Raw genomic sequence first — 5,702 nt, 5'->3', positions numbered from 1 at the left:
ACCACCACCCCTTCCCTAAACATACTCCTATATTACTTTTCCATTTTCACTCTTTCATTCGTCACTCCCTCCACTTTCCTTTCCTTCTTTCCCCCTTTTCACCCCTTATTGACCCTTCTCCTCTCGCCCATCGATACCCTTTACACCAGCTTTTCCCCCTTCCCCTTAAATTGAACCCTACCTGGTGCCTCCTGAAACCTTCCCCCCCAAAACCCCCTCACCCCCATTCCAAATAACATCAAAGTTTTGAAATAATTTTGGTGGTCTGCGGGATGTGCAGCTTTAAAGTAAACTCTGCAGGCTGCGGTGGAGGTTCATGACCCTGCCCCTCCACCTTTTACCCCTTCTCCATCTATCACCTTCCCCTCTCCCCCTATCCCATCCCCCCTCCAGATGAATAGCTCTTGCTTTTTAATCTCATTCGCCGAGTGTGTGCTCTTCTACCACCAACCAGTATCTGATCCCATATTCATATCAAAAGAGGGACTCTGTTAACAGAGCGTCGAAAATGCATTTGAAATGTTATCGCCACTTTTTTACCCACAATCCCACTTTTTTTTTTCTTTTTTTTTTACCGCAGACTACGAAATGTTGGTTCGTACATAAAACATGGGGTTCCGTGCGGAGAACTCCAACTGCAGTCTGGTTGTTCGTGGAAAAATGATGTTAGATTCACTCTGATGAAAAATATTTTTTAATCGTTATTTTTTTCTCCTCGGTGTGTAAATCAAGAGTAAAATATTTGTAAAAAGAAAAAAAAAAGATAAAACGTACGCAAAGCTTTTTATTTCTAAAGTGAGAAATAAGGGGAAAACTTGGCTGAACATGGGCGTACATGAAACTAGTATGATCAGTGCATGAAAACATTATCACTTAAAATTCGGTGATTTTCTTTTAGAAATAAAATTTGCCTTCATCAGTTATTTAGTCATCAGTTATTTCTGTAGTTTACGCAGCAAATCAGATTATAACAGAACAAAGGCCTCAAATTTGACAAAAATGAGAAAATGAGGCTAGATGGAAATAGATGGAAACCTAATACAACAACAATAACAATAACAATAACAATAATAACAATAAAACAATAATAATAATAATAATAATAATAATAATAATAATAATAATAATAATAATAATAATAGACTAAATTTAAAAAGTTTTTAGAGTAACGTTACTGAAGCAAAATATATATCCAACCAAAAGTTTGAGAAAATGAGGCTAGAAATTAAAAGGGGAAATCTATGGACCCTAATAGAGTAATAGCGTTAATAAAAGTAATACAAATAATAAATTAATAACAATATTAAAAATGTTTTAGAATAACATTACTGACGTAAAACACATCAAACTTTAAATGCTTGACAAAATGAGGCTGGAAATTAACAGGTGAAACAGATTGAAACATAATATAAAAGTAATGCAAAAAGTAATAACAATGAAGCAGCAATAATAATAATAAATGGATAACGAGAATAACAAGTAGTCTAGATTAACATTTTGGAAGTTAATCATTTTAATTCAATAAATGAAGCGTTAAAAACGTTTAAAGACTAAATAGTTCCAAGTAATGTGACGATGCCACAAATTCATTGGTTCTCAACCCGGGGGCGTCAGCAAATCCCCCTTTTCAAGGGGAGGGGGAGGGGGTGGGCGGGGGTGTGGTGGGAGAAGGAGCTCTAGGTTAAAATAAAAAAAAAATCATTATGTTCGTTACTTTCCTAACAAGGCTGAGGAACTTATATTCAGAAGTTTATGACAAAATACAAAAATATCACCTTATAACGCTAGTTTCCTATAGTCTACTACTCCAGTTGGACTCGTTCGGATCCTAAGTACGTTCGGGTCCATAAGGCATCTTGTGAAGCTGCATTTTCAACAGAGAAACAGGTTGAATGTTGAAGGGGACTTAAGCTGTACACTCTCAGGGCATTCAACAGTGCATTCAAGATCTAGCAGCTACGAAGCAGTGTCAAGTATCTCACTAATTCATTCCCAAAAGAATAAAAACACCCTTTTCTCTTTCTCTTCTTCCCCCCCCCCCCCTTTATATCTGAGATGGAATTTTACCTAAAGATGCAAGGGGGGTGTGGAGGGAAGGACCACCTTTTAGAGGGGGGCTTGGTAATAAAATGGCTGAGAACCACTGCCAAACTGAACACTGGATAAATCTGTTACACTAAATGGAATGGGTATTAATTAGCAGTAGATTTTTTTCTATCAAAAATAAATGTATGTAAATATTTCAAAATGAAAAAACACACATACCCTCAAACATATATAAGGTATATATTTATGTGTGTGTATGTGTATATATACATAAGTTACGCATAATGTGGATAATTGCCTTATGTGAACATAAGTCGGAAAATTACCTGTGTACATTAAGCAAGCAGTTTGCATAAAGTTTACAATTTGTTAACATTAGGCCAAACATGCCTGTTTTTCAAATTATGCAGCTCAATTTTGCCCGATGTGAATACGACTGCCTAATCTAAACATATATTATGGTTTAGTGTAGAAATGGAAATTAATCCAACAGACAACCCACGGGAGGTTACAAGAGAAGGCAGCATGGTTAATGTAGAGACAAGTAAAGAATTCCAATTTATTAGAATAAATACAAACATAATTAATGTAATATCAGTAAAAGAGAAATAAGTCAATAGATCTCAGGGTTCAGTTGAGTTCCAATCACGCCATACATATTTGCATGATCGTGCCCGGGTGACAGCCAGAGATTTGCATTTAAATTTCTTTTGTTTTTTTTTCCTAAGGGAGCTGCAATCGTCCTGATGAATTAACATTGAGTAGTACATTGACACTTTACCATATCCTTCGCCCACCAGTGGCTCTTGCTGGTGTTCTAATCGATAGGCAGATATCAGGAACCTCTTCAGACTTTATCAGGGGCTGTTTGATTGCACTTAGATCAGCTGCTGTAAATTTTGGTAAAAGAACCCCCCCCCCTCCCCCCCCCCCCCCCCCCCCCCCCCCCCCCCCCCCCCCGACAACCTACAGTGTATAGTCCATCTTGTTTCTTGAGGACGACCACTAACAGACTTTTGATCTGTTGGACCACGATCGACATCCGGGACCCTCAGCGTAGCACACTGACCAATGGATAAGGGCGTTTGGATATTTGTAGCTACTGTTTCTGCCCCTGTCTCTGCTTCTCCCTCTGCCCCTGTCTCGGCTTCTGCCTCTGCCTCTGCCCCCGTCTCTGCTTTTGCCCCTGCCTCTGCCCTGTCTCTGCTTCTGCCTCTGCCTCTGCCCCTGTCTCTATTTCCAGAAATGACTCAAGATCTTCCTCGGTAAATATATTACAAAGAGGCTGTACTTGGCAGGATAGATAATCCAAATCCAGCCTGCGGATATCGTCCAAAGATAACTTTGAAAGGGCTGTGGCCAGTTTGTTTCATGATAGCTGATATTACCTTGCCACTGAACAAAACTTGAAGGAACCGACTGACCACCTTCTGCTGTTGTTTTCCCTCATCCAAATGGTCAGTTTGTCCTGGATCACTCCATTTAGACATTCAACAGCGCCTTGGCTTTGAGGATGACGTGGACGTCCAGTCACCAGCTTCAGCTCTGGCCATAGCACTGAAAGCTGGGCGATGATGGCATTGACAAACTCTCGTCCGTTGTCGGACTGTAAAATAGCAGGTGCTCCAAATGTCAGAAATATATCTAGAAGATTCGCTGCGACCTCTTCTGCTCTTTTTGATGAAAGTGGACGCAACACACAAAATTTGCTGAAATTGATTTACATAGTCATGATGTACTTGAAGTCTCCATCAGGTAATGTTTGAAAATTTATAAGATCTATCTGGCATCTTGAATGGATATCATGACTGCGTACCGGTTTTAATAGCAAACCCTTTGGAATTTTTCTGGCTTTCTTTTGATGGCAGTGCTCACAGAATTAAATGTAGAGGTAGCATACTTCTTGTGTGACGTTTGACCATTTCTTTTTCATTTCCGCAATTGTTTTTTTACCACCTCCATGGCCAATAGCTTCATGGGCTGTTTTAACAATACCAAACACTTCTTCTAGAGATGCAACAAACTTGAATTCATGTTCATTTGGATCTTTTCTCCTGCAAATTAGTCAGTCAGCATTGCCAACACACAGAACTTCATAACGTTTCTTGAGGTTATAGTCAAATATAGATTGGGCTCCGTAAGAATTAATTCTTAACAAATCCTGTATCCGCTGATCACGCTGGATGGTGGGCTGGATGACAGCATTCTCAGCCTTGCCTTCCAGTGTTTGACGCAGCTTAAGTTCAAAGCAGCTTGATCCATAGTGCATAAACTGAAACAGAAAAGATATTCTGAAACACAAAAAGATAAAAGAAATATAGAGAAAAAGTCTTTATATAATTTATACTTGGATACAGCCCAGCTAATATCACCGAATGTGAAAGTCAGGCAGTAAGTTCAGTCACCACAAGTCTGGCAGTGAGTGTAGCCACCACTCACTCACCGGCACGAGATCCAGGTTAGTTCTGCCTTGCTCCTCGTTTACCCTGTCCACAATAACTCGGTGACAGACCCAAAGTTTCGCACAACATTCGAACAACACTCCAGTTACAGTGGTTCATCATTCAATTCACATTAGGCAAAATACCCTCGCCTAATCTGAAAATCATGTATAAAGTGGATATTAAGCAAGTAATTTGCCTATTGTCAACATTGTGCAAACAAATTGCCTAATATGGAGATTAGGCAATTTCTCTGCCTAATGTTCACATTAGACAATTATGCATATTATGCGTAATATATATATATATATACATATATTATACATATATATATATATATATATATAACATTATATATATATATATATATTATATATATATATATTATATATATATATATATATATATATATATATATATATATTATATATAATATATATATATATATATATATATATATATATATATATATATATATATATTTACGGATTTTGATTGCCTTGTCTTCACAGTATCACAGCAGCCATTTTTTCTCCTATCTGCTGACGTTTATGAGGGAAAACCAGGCATGTCTGGCACCAGCCGTTAGGAGCGGGGGGGGGGGGGGGGGGGGGGGGGGGGGGGGGGGGGGGGGGGGGGGGGGGGGGGGGGGGGGGGGGGGGGGGGGGGGGGGGGGTGGGGGGGGGGGGGGGGAGGGGGGGGGGGGGGGGGGGAATAAAAACTCATTCAACCATCAGGGACGGATACCAAGGGGAGTGTGTAGCAGCTAGGTACTTCTTAGGCCTACTTATACAGATCCCTATTCCTGTGAACCTTTGCTGGCGATATGTTCTGTTCCCAGGATGACCTGCCACTAGAAAGGGGTGGGGGAGAAGTACACCCCAAGTTTCGTGCCTGACGACGCTCGCAAAGTCAGCACAGACCTTGACCCCCAGGACAGAGGTCCAAGCCAGCCCTGCCTATAGGCCTTACAATAAAGGGGCTTAAACTTGGCGCACCCCCGAACTTGGACAAAGCCAACGCCATATTCTCCAAAGGTGCACTACATAAGGCATCCAGGTACGTCTTGAGTTACAGTCATATTGCCAGTTCTTTTCCTCCGAGTCAAATAAACTCTTCCACATTTTCCAATTCGAACTCCTAATTCTCAAATGAACATCCCTTTGTTCCTTTCCTGCCTCGTGGCTGCATGCTACCTTTTGTGATCGTCCCAGA

The 5,702-nt window shown here is 40.2% G+C and overlaps 1 pseudogene; it reads right to left on the bottom strand.

The window, feature by feature from the left end:
- Positions 1–3,320: 3,320 nt before the first annotated feature.
- Positions 3,321–5,702, bottom strand: part of LOC135202096 (KRAB-A domain-containing protein 2-like) — a 17,303-nt pseudogene continuing 14,921 nt past the window's right edge.

The sequence above is a fragment of the Macrobrachium nipponense genome, chromosome 30 (assembly GCF_015104395.2).
Source record: "Macrobrachium nipponense isolate FS-2020 chromosome 30, ASM1510439v2, whole genome shotgun sequence".
Lineage (NCBI taxonomy): Eukaryota > Metazoa > Arthropoda > Malacostraca > Decapoda > Palaemonidae > Macrobrachium > Macrobrachium nipponense.
The sequence above is the reverse complement of the archived record's forward strand: the minus strand, read 5'-3'. Positions and strand labels throughout refer to the sequence as shown.